This window comes from Megalopta genalis, chromosome 9, assembly GCF_051020955.1.
Source record: "Megalopta genalis isolate 19385.01 chromosome 9, iyMegGena1_principal, whole genome shotgun sequence".
Lineage (NCBI taxonomy): Eukaryota > Metazoa > Arthropoda > Insecta > Hymenoptera > Halictidae > Megalopta > Megalopta genalis.
In genome coordinates, this window is record NC_135021.1 from 5,760,570 (window position 1) to 5,778,868 (window position 18,299).

Below are 18,299 nucleotides of genomic sequence, written 5' to 3' on the forward strand. Positions count from 1 at the left end.
TCTGACATTAGATTTCGTTCTAAATGCTTCGTCCCTATGTAAAAACGTTATTTAAGCAAGAATATCGTATTTTGAAGTATATCTATAATGATAGGTTTTTTCAGAAAATTGAAAAAACCGAAAAATCACAAGAGTAAAGTGCCATTTTCTGACATTCGATTTCGTTCTAAATGCTTCAGCCCTATGTAAAAACGTTATTTAAGCAAGAATATCGTATTTTGAAGTATATCTATAATGATAGGTTTTTTCAGAAAATTGAGAAAACCGAGAAATCACAAGAGTAAAGTGCCATTTTCTGACATTAGATTTCGTTCTAAATGCTTCAGCCCTATGTAAAAACGTTATTTAAGCAACAATATCGTATTTTGAAGTATATCTATAATGATAGGTTTTTTCAGAAAATTGAGAAAACCGAGAAATCACAAGAGTAAAGTGCCATTTTCTGACATTAGATTTCGTTCTAAATGCTTCATCCCTATGTAAAAACGTTATTTAAGCAAGAATATCGTATTTTGAAGTATATCAATAATGATAGGCTTTTTCAGAAAATTGAAAAAACCGAAAAATCACAAGAGTAAAGTGCCATTTTCTGACATTAGATTTCGTTCTAAATGCTTCATCCCTATGTAAAAACGTTATGTAAGCAAGAATATCGTATTTTGAAGTATATCTATAATGATAGGTTTTTTCAGAAAATTGAAAAAACCGTAAAATCACAAGAGTAAAGTGCCATTTTCTGACATTAGATTTCGTTCTAAATCCTTCATCCCTATGTAAAAACGTTATTTAAGCAAGAATATCGTATTTTGAAGTATATCAATAATAGGTTCTTTCAGAAAATTGAAAAAACCGAAAAATCACAAGAGTAAAGTGCAATTTTCTGACATTAGATTTCGTTCTAAATGCTCAATCCCTATGTAAAAACGTTATTTAAGCAAGAATATCGTATCTTGAAGTATATCTATAATGATAGGTTTTTTCAGAAAATTGAAAAAATCGTACGATCACAAGAGTAAAGTGCTATTTTCTGACATTAGATTTCGTTCTCAATGCTTCATCCCTATGTAAAAGTGTTATTTAAGCAAGAATATCGTAGTTTGATGTAAATCTAATTATAGGTTTTTTCAGAAAATTGAAAAAACCGTAAAATCACGAGAGTAAAGTGCCATTTTCTGACATTAGATTTCGTTCTAAATTCTTAATCCCTATGTAAAAGTGTTATTTAAGCAAGAATATCGTAGTTTGAGGTAAATCTAATTATAGGTTTTTTCAGAAAATTGAAAAAACCGTACAATTACGAGAGTAAAGTGCCATTTTCTGACATTAGATTTCGTTCTAAATGCTTAATCCCTATGTAAAAGTGTTATTTAAGCAAGAATATCGTAGTTTGAGGTAAATCTAATTATAGGTTTTTTCAGAAAATTGAAAAAACCGAAAAATCGCTGCAGTAAAGTGCCATTTTCTGACATTAGATTTCGTTCTAAATGCTTCATCCCTATGTAGAAACGTTATTTAATCAAGAATATCGTATTTTGAAGAATATCAATAATGATAGGTTTTTTCAGAAAATTGAAAATACCGAAAAATCGCTACAGTAAAGTGCCATTTTCTGACATTAGATTTCGTTCTAAATGCTTAATCCCTATGTAAAAACGTTATTGAAGCACGAATATCGTATTTTGAAGTATATCTAATTATAGGTTTTTTCAGAAAATTGAAAAAACCGTAAAATCACAAGAGTAATGTGCCATTTTCTGACATTAGATTTCGTTCTAAATTCTTAATCCCTATGAAAAAGCGTTATTTAAGCAAGAATATCGTATTTTAAAGAAAATCTAATGATAGGTTTTTACAGAAATTTGAAAAAACCGAAAAATCACTACAGTAAACCGCCATTTTCTGACTTTAGATTTCGTTCTAAATGCTCTATTCCTATATAAAAACGTTATTTTAGCAAGAATATCGTATTTTGAAGTATATCAATAATGATAGGTTTTTTCAGAAAATTGAAAAAACCGTAAAATCACGAGAGTAAAGTGCTATTTTCTGACATTAGATTTCGTTCTAAATGGTCAATCCCTATGTAAAATCGTTATCTAAGCCAGATTCTCGTATTTAAGAAAATCTAATGACAGGTTTTTTCAGAAAATTGAAAAGACCGTAAAATCATAAGTGGAAAGTGCCATTTTCTGACATTAGATTTCGTTCTAAATGCTTAATCCCTATGTAAAAGTGTTATTTAAGCGAGAATATCGTAGTTTGAGGTAAATCTAATTATAGGTTTTTTCAGAAAATTGAAAAAACCGAAAAATCGCTACAGTAAAGTGCCATTTTCTGACATTAGATTTCGTTCTAAATGCTTAATCCCTATGTAAAAACGTTATTGAAGCAAGAATATCGTATTTTGAAGTATATCTAATAATAGGTTTTTTCAGAAAATTGAAAAATCCGTAAAATCACGAGAGTAAAGTGCCATTTTCTGACATTAGATTTCGTTCTAAATTCTTAATCCCTATGTAAAAGTGTTATTTAAGCAAGAACATCGTAGTTTGAGGTAAATCTAATTATAGGTTTTTTCAGAAAATTGAAAAAACCGAAAAATCACAAGAGTAAAGTGCCATTTTCTGACATTAGATTTCGTTCTAAATACTTAATTCTAATGTAAAATCGTTAGCTAAGACAGATTCTCGTATTTAAGAAAATCTAATGACAGGTTTTTTCAGAAAATTGAAAAGACCGTAAAATCATAAGAGGAGAGTGCCATTTTCTGACATTAGATTTCGTTCTATATGCTCAATCCCTATATAAAAACGTTATTTTAGCAAGAATATCGTATTTTGAAGTATTACAATAATGATAGGTTTTTTCAGAAAATTGAAAAAACCGAAAAATCACAAGAGTAAAGTGCCATTTTCTGACATTCGATTTCGTTCTAAATGCTTCAGCCCTATGTAAAAACGTTATTTAAGCAAGAATATCGTATTTTGAAGTATATCTATAATGATAGGTTTTTTCAGAAAATTGAGAAAACCGAGAAATCACAAGAGTAAAGTGCCATTTTCTGACATTAGATTTCGTTCTAAATGCTTCAGCCCTATGTAAAAACGTTATTTAAGCAAGAATATCGTATTTTGAAGTATATCTATAATGATAGGTTTTTTCAGAAAATTGAGAAAACCGAGAAATCACAAGAGTAAAGTGCCATTTTCTGACATTAGATTTCGTTCTAAATGCTTCATCCCTATGTAAAAACGTTATTTAAGCAAGAATATCGTATTTTGAAGTATATCAATAATGATAGGCTTTTTCAGATAATTGAAAAAACCGAAAAACCACAAGAGTAAAGTGCCATTTTCTGACATTAGATTTCGTTCTAAATGCTTCATCCCTATGTAAAAACGTTATTTAAGCCAGAATATCGTATTTTGAAGTATATCTATAATGATAGGTTTTTTCAGAAAATTGAGAAAACCGAGAAATCACAAGAGTAAAGTGCCATTTTCTGAAATTAGATTTCGTTCTAAATGCTTCACCCCTATGTAAAAACGTTATTTAAGCAAGAATATCGTATTTCGAAGTATATCTATAATGATAGGTTTTTTCAGAAAATTGAAAAAACCGAAAAATCACAAGAGTAAAGTGCCATTTTCTGACATTAGATTTCGTTCTAAATGCTTCACCCCTATGTAAAAACGTTATTTAAGCAAGAATATCGTATTTTGAAGTATATCAATAATTGTAGGTTTTTTCAGAAAATTGAAAAAACCGAAAAATCGCTACAGTAAAGTGCCATTTTCTGACATTAGATTTCGTTCTAAATGCTTCATCCCTATGTAAAAACGTTATTTAAGCAAGAATATAGTATTTTGAAGTATATCTATAATGATAGGTTTTTTCAGAAAATTGGAAAAACCGAAAAATCACAAGAGTAAAGTGCCATTTTCTGACATAAGATTTCGTTCTAAATGCTTCATTCCTATGTAGAAACGTTACTTAAGCAAGAATATCGTATTTTGAAGTATATCTATAACGATAGGTTTTTTCAGAAAATTGAAAAAACTGAAAAATCACAAGAGTAAAGTGCCATTTTCTGACATTAGATTTCGTTCTAAATACTTAATTCTAATGTAAAATCGTTAGCTAAGCCAGATTCTCGTATTTAAGAAAATCTAATGACAGGTTTTTTCAGAACATTGAGAAAACCGAGAAATCACAAGAGTAAAGTGCCATTTTCTGACATTAGATTTCGTTCTAAATGCTTCACCCCTATGTAAAAACGTTATTTAAGCAAGAATATCGTATTTTGAAGTATATCTATAATGATAGGTTTTTTCAGAAAATTGAAAAAACCGAAAAATCACAAGAGTAAAGTGCCATTTTCTGACATTAGATTTCGTTCTAAATGCTTCACCCCTATGTAGAAACGTTATTTAAGCAAGAATATCGTATTTTGAAGTATATCAATAATGATAGGTTCTTTCAGAAAATTGAAAAAACCGTAAAATCACGAGAGTAAAGTTCCATTTTCTGACATTAGATTTCGTTCTAAATGCTTAATCCCTATGTAAAAACGTTATTGAAGCAAGAATATCGTATTTTGAAGTATATCAATAATGGTAGGTTTTTTCAGAAAATTGAGAAAACCGAAAAATCACAAGAGTAAAGTGCCATTTTCTGACATTAGATTTCGTTCTAAATGCTTAATCCCTATGTAAAAACGTTATTGAAGCAAGAATATCGTATTTTGAAGTATATCTAATAATAGGTTCTTTCAGAAAATTGAAAAAACCGTAAAATCACAAGAGTAAAGTGCCATTTACTGACCTTAGATTTCGTACTAAATGCTTCATCCCTATGTAGAAACATTATTTAAGCAAGAATATCGTATTTTGAAGTATATCTATAGTGATAGGTTTTTTCAGAAAATTGAAAAAACCGTAAAATCACAAGAGTAATGTGCCATTTTCTGACATTAGATTTCGTTCTAAATTCTTAATCCCGATGAAAAAGCGTTATTTAAGCAAGAATATCGTATTTTGAAGGAAATCTAATGATAGGTTTTTCGGGGAAATTTGAAAAAACCGTAGAATCACCACAGTAAACCGCCATTTTCTGACTTTAGATCTCGTTCTAAATACTTAATTCGAATGTAAAATCGTTAGCTAAGCCAGATTCTCGTATTTAAGAAAATCTAATGACAGGTTTTTTCAGAAAATTGAAAAGACCGAAAAATCACAAGAGTAAAGTGCCATTTTCTCACTTTAGATTTCGTTCTAAATGCTTCAGCCCTATGTAAAAACGTTATTTAAGCAAGAATATCGTATTTTGAAGTATATCTATAATGATAGGTTTTTTCAGAAAATTGAGAAAACCGAGAAATCACAAGAGTAAAGTGCCATTTTCTGACATTAGATTTCGTTCTAAATGCTTCATCCCTATGTAAAAACGTTATTTAAGCAAGAATATCGTATTTTGAAGTATATCAATAATGATAGGCTTTTTCAGAAAATTGAAAAAACCGAAAAATCACAAGAGTAAAGTGCCATTTTCTGACATTAGATTTCGTTCTAAATGCTTCATCCCTATGTAGAAACATTATTTAAGCAAGAATATCGTATTTTGAAGTATATCTATAATGATAGGTTTTTTCAGAAAATTGAAAAAACCGTAAAATCACAAGAGTAAAGTGCCATTTTCTGACATTAGATTTCGTACTAAATGCTTCATCCCTATGTATAAACGTTATTTAAGCAAGAATATCGTATTTTGAAGTATATCTATAGTGATAGGTTTTTTCAGAAAATTGAAAAAACCGTAAAATCACAAGAGTAAAGTGCCATTTTCTGCCATTAGATTTCGTTCTAAATGCTCAATCCCTATATAAAAACGTTATTTTAGCAAGAATATCGTATTTTGAAGTATATCTAATAATAGGTTCTTTCAGAAAATTGAAAAAACCGTAAAATCACAAGAGTAAAGTGCCATTTTCTGACATGAGATTTCGTTCTAAATGCTTCATCCCTATGTAGAAACATTATTTAAGCAAGAATATCGTATTTTGAAGTATATCTATAGTGATAGGTTTTTTCAGAAAATTGAAAAAACCGTAAAATCACAAGAGTAAAATGCCATTTTCTGACATTAGATTTCGTTCTAAATGCTCAATCCCTATATAAAAACGTTATTTTAGCAAGAATATCGTATTTTGAAGTATATCAATAATGTTAGGTTTTTTCAGAAAATCGAAAAAACCGAAAAATCACAAGAGTAAAGTGCCATTTTCTGACATTAGATTTCGTTCTAAATGCTTCATCCCTATGCAAAAACGTTATTTAAGCAAGAATATCGTATTTTGAAGTATATCAATAGTGATAGGTTTTTTCAGAAAATTGAAAAAACCGTAAAATCACAAGAAAAAAGTGCCATTTTCTGACATTAGATTTCGTTCTAAATGCTTCATCCCTATGTAAAAACGTTATTTAAGCAAGAATATCGTATTTTGAAGTATATCAATAATGATAGGCTTTTTCAGAAAATTGAAAAAACCGAAAAATCACAAGAGTAATGTGCCATTTTCTGACATTAGATTTCGTTCTAAATTCTTAATCCCGATGAAAAAGCGTTATTTAAGCAAGAATATCGTATTTTGAAGGAAATCTAATGATAGGTTTTTACAGAAATTTGAAAAAACCGTAAAATCACCACAGTAAACCGCCATTTTCTGACTTTAGATCTCGTTCTAAATACTTAATTCGAATGTAAAATCGTTAGCTAAGCCAGATTCTCGTATTTAAGAAAATCTAATGACAGGTTTTTTCAGAAAATTGAAAAGACCGAAAAATCACAAGAGTAAAGTGCCATTTTCTCACTTTAGATTTCGTTCTAAATGCTTAATCCCTATGTAAAAACGTTATTGAAGCAAGAATATCGTATTTTGAAGTATATCTAATAATAGGTTCTTTCAGAAAAATGAAAAAACCGTAAAATCACGAGAGTAAAGTGCCATTTTCTGACATTAGATTTCGTTCTAAATGCTTCATCCCTATGTAAAATCGTTATTTAAGCAAGAATATCGTATTTTGAAGTATATGAATAATGATAGGCTTTTTCAGAAAATTGAAAAAACCGAAAAATCACAAGAGTAAAGTGCCATTTTCTGACATTAGATTTCGTTCTAAATGCTTCATCCCTATGTAGAAACATTATTTAAGCAAGAATATCGTATTTTGAAGTATATCTATAATGATAGGTTTTTTCAGAAAATTGAAAAAACCGTAAAATCACAAGAGTAAAGTGCCATTTTCTGACATTAGATTTCGTACTAAATGCTTCATCCCTATGTATAATCGTTATTTAAGCAAGAATATCGTATTTTGAAGTATATCTATAGTGATAGGTTTTTTCAGAAAATTGAAAAAACCGTAAAATCACAAGAGTAAAGTGCCATTTTCTGACATTAGATTTCGTTCTAAATGCTTCACCCCTATGTAGAAACATTATTTAAGAAAGAATAGCGTATTTTGAAGTATATCTATAATGATAGGTTTTTTCAGAAAATTGAAAAAATCGTAAAATCACAAGAGTAAAGTGCCATTTTCTGACATTAGATTTCGTACTAAATGCTTCATCCCTATGTATAAACGTTATTTAAGCAAGAATATCGTATTTTGAAGTATATCTATAGTGATAGGTTTTTTCAGAAAATTGAAAAAACCGAAAAATCGCTAGAGTAAAGTGCCATTTTCTGACATTAGATTTCGTTCTAAATGCTTCATCCCTATGTAAAAACGTTATTTAAGCAAGAATATCGTATTTTGAAGTATATCTAATGATAGGTTTTTTCAGAAAATTGAAAAAACCGTAAAATCATAAGAGGAAAGTGCCATTTTCTGAGATCAGATTTCGTTCTAAATGCTTAATCCCTATGTAAAAGTGTTATTTAAGCAAGAATATCGTAGTTTGAGGTAAATCTAATTATAGGTTTTTTGAGAAAATTGAAAAAACCGAAAAATCGCTAGAGTAAAGTGCCATTTTCTGACATTAGATTTCGTTCTAAATGCTTAATCCCTATGTAAAAAACGTTATTGAAGCAAGAATATCGTATTTTGAAGTATATCTAATAATAGGTTCTTTCAGAAAATTGAAAAAACCGTAAAATCACGAGAGTAAAGTTCCATTTTCTGACATTAGATTTCGTTCTAAATGCTTAATCCCTATATAAAAACGTTATTTAAGCAAGATTATGGTATTTTGAAGAAAATCTAATGATAGGTTTTTTCAGAAAATTGAAAAAGCCGTAAAATCACAAGAGTAATATGCCATTTTCTGACATTAGATTTCGTTCTAAATGCTTAATCCCTATATAAAAACGTTATATAAGCAAGATTATGGTATTTTGAAGAAAATCTAATGATGGGTTTTTTCAGAAAATTGAGAAAACCGAAAAATCACAAGAGTAAAGTGCCATTTTCTGACATTAGATTTCGTTCTAAATGCTTAATCCCTATGTAAAAGTGTTATGTAAGTAAGAATATCGTAGCTTGAGGTAAATCTAATTATAGGTTTTTTCAGAAAATTGAAAAAACCGAAATATCGCTAGAGTAAAGTGCCATTTTCTGACATTAGATTTCGTTCTAAATGCTTAATCCCTATGTAGAAAACGTTATTGAAGCAAGAATATCGTATTTTGAAGTATATCTAATAATAGGTTCTTTCAGAAAATTGAAAAAACCGTAAAATCATGAGAGGAAAGTGCCATTTTCTGACATTAGATTTCGTTCTAAATGCTTAATCCCTATGTAAAAACGTTATTGAAGCAACAATATCTTATTTTGAAGTATATCTATAATCATAGGTTCTTTCACAAAATTGAAAAGACCGTAAAATCACGAGAGTAATGTTCTATTTTCTGACATTAGATTTCGTTCTAAATGCTTCATCCCTATGTAGAAACGTTATTTAAGCAAGAATATCGTATTTTGAAGTATATCTATGATGATAGGTTTTTTCAGAAAATTGAAAAAACCGTAAAATCACAAGAGTAAAGTGCCATTTTCTGACATTAGATTTCGTTCTAAATGCTTAATCCCTATGTAAAAGTGTTATTTAAGCAAGAATATCGTAGTTTGAGGTAAATCAAATTATACGTTTTTTGAGAAAATTGAAAAAACCGAAAAATCGCTAGAGTAAAATGCCATTTTCTGACATTAGATTTCGTTCTAAATGCTTAATCCCTATGTAAAAACGTTATTGAAGCAAGAATATCGTATTTTGAAGTATATCTAATGATAGGTTCTTTCAGAAGATTCAAAAAACCGTAAAATCACGAGAGTAAAGTTCCATTTTCTGACATTAGATTTCGTTCTAAATGCTTAATCCCTATATAAAAACGTTATTTAAGCAAGATTATGGTATTTTGAAGAAAATCTAATGATAGGTTTTTTCAGAAAATTGAGAAAACCGAAAAATCACAAGAGTAAAGTGCCATTTTCTGACATTAGATTTCGTTCTAAATGCTCCATCCCTATGTAAAAACGTTATGTAAGCAAGAATATCGTATTTTGAAGTATATCTATAATGATAGGTTTTTTTAGAAAATTGAAAAAGCCGTAAAATCACAAGAGTAAAGTGCCATTTTCTGAAATTAGATTTCGTACTAAATGCTTCATCCCTATGTAGAAACGTTATTTAAGCAAGAATATCGTATTTTGAAGTATATCTATAGTGATAGGTTTTTTCAGAAAATTGAAAAAACCGTAAAATCACAAAAGTAAAGTGCCATTTTCTGACATTAGATTTCGTTCTAAATGCTCAATCCCTATATAAAAACGTTATTTTAGCAAGAATATCGTATTTTGAAGTATATCAATAGTGATAGGTTTTTTCAGAAAATTGAAAAAACCGTAAAATCACAAGAAAAAAGTGCCATTTTCTGACATTAGATTTCGTTCTAAATGCTTCATCCCTATGTAGAAACATTATTTAAGCAAGAATGTCGTATTTTGAAGTATATCTATAGTGACAGGTTTTTTCAGAAAATTGAAAAAACCGTAAAATCACAAGAGTAAAGTGCCATTTTCTGACATTAGATTTCGTTCTAAATGCTCAATCCCTATATAAAAACGTTATTTTAGCAAGAATATCGTATTTTGAAGTATATCAATAATGATAGGCTTTTTCAGAAAATTGAAAAAACCGAAAAATCACAAGAGTAATGTGCCATTTTCTGACATTAGATTTCGTTCTAAATTCTTAATCCCGATGAAAAAGCGTTATTTAAGCAAGAATATCGTATTTTGAAGGAAATCTAATGATAGGTTTTTACAGAAATTTGAAAAAACCGTAAAATCACCACAGTAAACCGCCATTTTCTGACTTTAGATCTCGTTCTAAATACTTAATTCGAATGTAAAATCGTTAGCTAAGCCAGATTCTCGTATTTAAGAAAATCTAATGACAGGTTTTTTCAGAAAATTGAAAAGACCGAAAAATCACAAGAGTAAAGTGCCATTTTCTCACTTTAGATTTCGTTCTAAATGCTTAATCCCTATGTAAAAACGTTATTGAAGCAAGAATATCGTATTTTGAAGTATATCTAATAATAGGTTCTTTCAGAAAAATGAAAAAACCGTAAAATCACGAGAGTAAAGTGCCATTTTCTGACATTAGATTTCGTTCTAAATGCTTCATCCCTATGTAAAAACGTTATTTAAGCAAGAATATCGTATTTTGAAGTATATGAATAATGATAGGCTTTTTCAGAAAATTGAAAAAACCGAAAAATCACAAGAGTAAAGTGCCATTTTCTGACATTAGATTTCGTTCTAAATGCTTCATCCCTATGTAGAAACATTATTTAAGCAAGAATATCGTATTTTGAAGTATATCTATAATGATAGGTTTTTTCAGAAAATTGAAAAAACCGTAAAATCACAAGAGTAAAGTGCCATTTTCTGACATTAGATTTCGTACTAAATGCTTCATCCCTATGTATAATCGTTATTTAAGCAAGAATATCGTATTTTGAAGTATATCTATAGTGATAGGTTTTTTCAGAAAATTGAAAAAACCGTAAAATCACAAGAGTAAAGTGCCATTTTCTGACATTAGATTTCGTTCTAAATGCTTCACCCCTATGTAGAAACATTATTTAAGAAAGAATAGCGTATTTTGAAGTATATCTATAATGATAGGTTTTTTCAGAAAATTGAAAAAACCGTAAAATCACAAGAGTAAAGTGCCATTTTCTGACATTAGATTTCGTACTAAATGCTTCATCCCTATGTATAAACGTTATTTAAGCAAGAATATCGTATTTTGAAGTATATCTATAGTGATAGGTTTTTTCAGAAAATTGAAAAAACCGAAAAATCGCTAGAGTAAAGTGCCATTTTCTGACATTAGATTTCGTTCTAAATGCTTCATCCCTATGTAAAAACGTTATTTAAGCAAGAATATCGTATTTTGAAGTATATCTAATGATAGGTTTTTTCAGAAAATTGAAAAAACCGTAAAATCATAAGAGGAAAGTGCCATTTTCTGAGATCAGATTTCGTTCTAAATGCTTAATCCCTATGTAAAAGTGTTATTTAAGCAAGAATATCGTAGTTTGAGGTAAATCTAATTATAGGTTTTTTGAGAAAATTGAAAAAACCGAAAAATCGCTAGAGTAAAGTGCCATTTTCTGACATTAGATTTCGTTCTAAATGCTTAATCCCTATGTAAAAAACGTTATTGAAGCAAGAATATCGTATTTTGAAGTATATCTAATAATAGGTTCTTTCAGAAAATTGAAAAAACCGTAAAATCACGAGAGTAAAGTTCCATTTTCTGACATTAGATTTCGTTCTAAATGCTTAATCCCTATATAAAAACGTTATTTAAGCAAGATTATGGTATTTTGAAGAAAATCTAATGATAGGTTTTTTCAGAAAATTGAAAAAGCCGTAAAATCACAAGAGTAATATGCCATTTTCTGACATTAGATTTCGTTCTAAATGCTTAATCCCTATATAAAAACGTTATATAAGCAAGATTATGGTATTTTGAAGAAAATCTAATGATGGGTTTTTTCAGAAAATTGAGAAAACCGAAAAATCACAAGAGTAAAGTGCCATTTTCTGACATTAGATTTCGTTCTAAATGCTTCATCCCTATGTAAAAACGTTATGTAAGCAAGAATATCGTATCTTGAAGTATATCTATAATGATAGGTTTTTTCAGAAAATTGAAAAAACCGTAAAATCACAAGAGTAAAGTGCCATTTTCTGACATTAGATTTCGTTCTAAATGCTTCATCCCTATGTAAAAACGTTATTTAAGCAAGAATATCGTATTTTGAAGTATATCTAATGATAGGTTTTTTTCAGAAAATTGAAAAAACCGTAAAATCATAAGAGGAAAGTGCCATTTTCTGACATTAGATTTCGTTCTAAATGCTTAATCCCTATGTAAAAGTGTTATGTAAGTAAGAATATCGTAGCTTGAGGTAAATCTAATTATAGGTTTTTTCAGAAAATTGAAAAAACCGAAATATCGCTAGAGTAAAGTGCCATTTTCTGACATTAGATTTCGTTCTAAATGCTTAATCCCTATGTAGAAAACGTTATTGAAGCAAGAATATCGTATTTTGAAGTATATCTAATAATAGGTTCTTTCAGAAAATTGAAAAAACCGTAAAATCATAAGAGGAAAGTGCCATTTTCTGACATTAGATTTCGTTCTAAATGCTTAATCCCTATGTAAAAACGTTATTGAAGCAAGAATATCGTATTTTGAAGTATATCTAATGATAGGTTCTTTCAGAAGATTCAAAAAACCGTAAAATCACGAGAGTAAAGTTCCATTTTCTGACATTAGATTTCGTTCTAAATGCTTAATCCCTATATAAAAACGTTATTTTAGCAAGAATATCGTATTTTGAAGTATATCAATAGTGATAGGTTTTTTCAGAAAATTGAAAAAACCGTAAAATCACAAGAGTAAAGTGCCATTTTCTGACATTAGATTTCGTTCTAAATGCTTCATCCCTATGTAGAAACATTATTTAAGCAAGAATATCGTATTTTGTAGTATATCTATAGTGATAGGTTTTTTCAGAAAATTGAAAAAACCGTAAAATCACAAGAGTAAAATGCCATTTTCTGACATTAGATTTCGTTCTAAATGCTCAATCCCTATATAAAAACGTTATTTTAGGAAGAATATCGTATTTTGAAGTATATCAATAATGATAGGTTTTTTCAGAAAATTGAAAAAACCGTAAAATCACAAGAGTAAAATGCCATTTTCTGACATTACATTTCGTTCTAGATACTTAATTCTAATGTAAAATCGTTAGTTAAGCAAGATTCTCGTATTTTGAAGTATATCTATAGTGATAGGTTTTTTCAGAAAATTGAAAAAACCGTAAAATCACAAAAGTAAAGTGCCATTTTCTGACATTAGATTTCGTTCTAAATGCTCAATCCCTATATAAAAACGTTATTTTAGCAAGAATATCGTATTTTGAAGTATATCAATAGTGATAGGTTTTTTCAGAAAATTGAAAAAACCGTAAAATCACAAGAAAAAAGTGCCATTTTCTGACATTAGATTTCGTTCTAAATGCTTCATCCCTATGTAGAAACATTATTTAAGCAAGAATGTCGTATTTTGAAGTATATCTATAGTGACAGGTTTTTTCAGAAAATTGAAAAAACCGTAAAATCACAAGAGTAAAGTGCCATTTTCTGACATTAGATTTCGTTCTAAATGCTCAATCCCTATATAAAAACGTTATTTTAGCAAGAATATCGTATTTTGAAGTATATCAATAATGATAGGTTTTTTCAGAAAATTGAAAAAACCGAAAAATCACAAGAGTAAAGTGCCATTTTCTGACATTAGATTTCGTTCTAAATGCTTAATCCCTATATAAAAACGTTATTTAAGCAAGATTATGGTATTTTGAAGAAAATCTAATGATAGGTTTTTTCAGAAAATTGAAAAAGCCGTAAAATCACAAGAGTAATATGCCATTTTCTGACATTAGATTTCGTTCTAAATGCTTAATCCCTATATAAAAACGTTATATAAGCAAGATTATGGTATTTTGAAGAAAATCTAATGATGGGTTTTTTCAGAAAATTGAGAAAACCGAAAAATCACAAGAGTAAAGTGCCATTTTCTGACATTAGATTTCGTTCTAAATGCTTCATCCCTATGTAAAAACGTTATGTAAGCAAGAATATCGTATCTTGAAGTATATCTATAATGATAGGTTTTTTCAGAAAATTGAAAAAACCGTAAAATCACAAGAGTAAAGTGCCATTTTCTGACATTAGATTTCGTTCTAAATGCTTCATCCCTATGTAAAAACGTTATTTAAGCAAGAATATCGTATTTTGAAGTATATCTAATGATAGGTTTTTTTCAGAAAATTGAAAAAACCGTAAAATCATAAGAGGAAAGTGCCATTTTCTGACATTAGATTTCGTTCTAAATGCTTAATCCCTATGTAAAAGTGTTATGTAAGTAAGAATATCGTAGCTTGAGGTAAATCTAATTATAGGTTTTTTCAGAAAATTGAAAAAACCGAAATATCGCTAGAGTAAAGTGCCATTTTCTGACATTAGATTTCGTTCTAAATGCTTAATCCCTATGTAGAAAACGTTATTGAAGCAAGAATATCGTATTTTGAAGTATATCTAATAATAGGTTCTTTCAGAAAATTGAAAAAACCGTAAAATCATAAGAGGAAAGTGCCATTTTCTGACATTAGATTTCGTTCTAAATGCTTAATCCCTATGTAAAAACGTTATTGAAGCAACAATATCTTATTTTGAAGTATATCTATAATCATAGGTTCTTTCACAAAATTGAAAAGACCGTAAAATCACGAGAGTAATGTTCTATTTTCTGACATTAGATTTCGTTCTAAATGCTTCATCCCTATGTAGAAACGTTATTTAAGCAAGAATATCGTATTTTGAAGTATATCTATGATGATAGGTTTTTTCAGAAAATTGAAAAAACCGTAAAATCACAAGAGTAAAGTGCCATTTTCTGACATTAGATTTCGTTCTAAATGCTTAATCCCTATGTAAAAGTGTTATTTAAGCAAGAATATCGTAGTTTGAGGTAAATCAAATTATACGTTTTTTGAGAAAATTGAAAAAACCGAAAAATCGCTAGAGTAAAATGCCATTTTCTGACATTAGATTTCGTTCTAAATGCTTAATCCCTATGTAAAAACGTTATTGAAGCAAGAATATCGTATTTTGAAGTATATCTAATGATAGGTTCTTTCAGAAGATTCAAAAAACCGTAAAATCACGAGAGTAAAGTTCCATTTTCTGACATTAGATTTCGTTCTAAATGCTTAATCCCTATATAAAAACGTTATTTAAGCAAGATTATGGTATTTTGAAGAAAATCTAATGATAGGTTTTTTCAGAAAATTGAGAAAACCGAAAAATCACAAGAGTAAAGTGCCATTTTCTGACATTAGATTTCGTTCTAAATGCTCCATCCCTATGTAAAAACGTTATGTAAGCAAGAATATCGTATTTTGAAGTATATCAATAATGATAGGTTTTTTCAGAAAATTGAAAAAACCGAAAAATCACAAGAGTAAAGTGCCATTTTCTGACATTAGATTTCGTTCTAAATGCTTCATCCCTATGTAAAAACGTTATTTAAGCAAGACTATCGTATTTTGAAGTATATCTATAATGATAGGTTTTTTCAGAAAATTGAAAAAACCGTAAAATCACAAGAGTAAAGTGCCATTTTCTTGCATTAGATTTCGTTCGAAATGCTTCATCCCTATGTAAAAACGTTATTTAAGCAAGAATATCGTATTTTGAAGTATATCAATAATAGGTTCTTTCAGAAAATTGAAAAAACCGAAAAATCACAAGAGTAAAGTGCCATTTTCTGACATTAGATTTCGTTCTAAATGCTTCATCCCTATGTAGAAACGTTACTTAAGCAAGAATATCGTATTTTGAAGTATATCTAATTATAGGTTTTTTCAGAAAATTGAAAAAACCGTAAAATCACAAGAGTAATGTGCCCTTTTCTTACATTAGATTTCGTTCTAAATGCTTAATCCCTATGTAAAAGTGTTATTTAAGCAAGAATATCGTAGTTTGAGGTAAATCTAATTATAGGTTTTTTCAGAAAATTGAAAATACCGAAAAATCGCTACAGTAAAGTGCCATTTTCTGACATTAGATTTCGTTCTAAATGCTTAATCCCTATGTAAAAACGTTATTGAAGCACGAATATCGTATTTTGAAGTATATGTAATAATAGGTTCTTTCAGAAAATTGAAAAAACCGTAAAATCGCGAGAGTAAAGTTCCATTTTCTGACATTAGATTTCGTTCTAAATGCTTAATCCCTATATAAAAACGTTATTTAAGCAAGATTATGGTATTTTGAAGAAAATCTAATGATAGGTTTTTACAGAAATTTGAAAAAACCGAAAAATCGCTACAGTAAACCGCCATTTTCTGACTTTAGATTTCGTTCTAAATACTTAATTCTAATGTAGAATCGTTAGCTTAGCCAGATTCTCGTATTTAAAAAAATCAAATGTCAGGTTTTTTCAGAAAATTGAAAAGACCGTAAAATCATAAGAGGAAAGTGCCATTTTCTGACATTAGATTTCGTTCTAAATGCTTCATCCCTATATAAAAACGTTATTTAAGCAAGATTATGGTATTTTGAAGAAAATCTAATGATAGATTCTTTCAGACATTTGAAAAAACCGTAAAATCACAAGAGTAAAGTGCCATTTTCTGACATTAGATTTCGTTCTAAATGCTCAATCCCTATGTAAAAACGTTATTTAAGCAAGAATATCGTATCTTGAAGTATATCTATAATGATAGGTTTTTTCAGAAAATTGAAAAAACCGTACGATCACAAGAGTAAAGTGCTATTTTCTGACATTAGATTTCGTTCTAAATGCCTCATCCCTATGTAAAAGTGTTATTTAAGCAAGAATATCATAGTTTGATGTAAATCTAATTATAGGTTTTTTCAGAAAATTCAAAAACCGTAAAATCACGAGAGTAAAGTGCCATTTTCTGACATTAGATTTCGTTCTAAATGCTTCATCCCTATGTAAAAACGTTATTGAAGCAAGAATATCGTATTTTGAAGTATATCTATAATGATAGGTTTTTTCAGAAAATTGAAGAAGCCGAAAAATCACAAGAGTAAAGTGCCATTTTCTGACAATACATTTCGTTCTAAATACTTAGTTCTAATGTAAAATCGTTAGCTAAGCCAGATTCTCGTATTTAAGAAAATCTAATGACAGGTTTTTTCAGAAAATTGAAAAAACCGTAAAATCATAAGAGGAAAGTGCCATTTTCTGACATTAGATTTCGTTCTAAATGATTAATCCCTATGTAAAAGTGTTATTTAAGCAAGAATATCGTAGTTTGAGGTAAATCTAATTATAGGTTTTTTCAGAAAATTGAAAAAACCGAAAAATCGCTAGAGTAAAGTGCCATTTTCTGACATTAGATTTCGTTCTAAATGCTTCATCCCTATGTAAAAACGTTATTTAAGCAAGAATATCGTATTTTGAAGTATATCTAATGATAGGTTTTTTCAGAAAATTGAAAAAACCGGAAAATCATAAGAGGAAAGTGCCATTTTCTGAGATCAGATTTCGTTCTAAATGCTTAATCCCTATGTAAAAGTGTTATTTAAGCAAGAATATCGTAGTTTGAGGTAAATCTAATTATAGGTTTTTTCAGAAAATTGAAAAAACCGAAAAATCGCTAGAGTAAAGTGCCATTTTCTGACATTAGATTTCGTTCTAAATGCTTCATCCCTATGTAAAAACGTTATGTAAGCAAGAATATCGTATCTTGAAGTATATCTATAATGATAGGTTTTTTCAGAAAATTGAAAAAACCGTAAAATCACAAGAGTAAAGTGCCATTTTCTGACATTAGATTTCGTTCTAAATGCTTCATCCCTATGTAGAAACGTTATTTAAGCAAGAATATCGTATTTTGAAGTATATCTATGATGATAGGTTTTTTCAGAAAATTGAAAAAACCGTAAAATCACAAGAGTAAAGTTCCATTTTCTGACATTAGATTTCGTTCTAAATGCTCAATCCCTATATAAAAACGTTATTTAAGCAAGATTATGGTATTTTGAAGAAAATCTAATGATAGGTTTTTTCAGAAAATTGAGAAAACCGAAAAATCACAAGAGTAAAGTGCCATTTTCTGACATTAGATTTCGTTCTAAATGCTCCATCCCTATGTAAAAACGTTATGTAAGCAA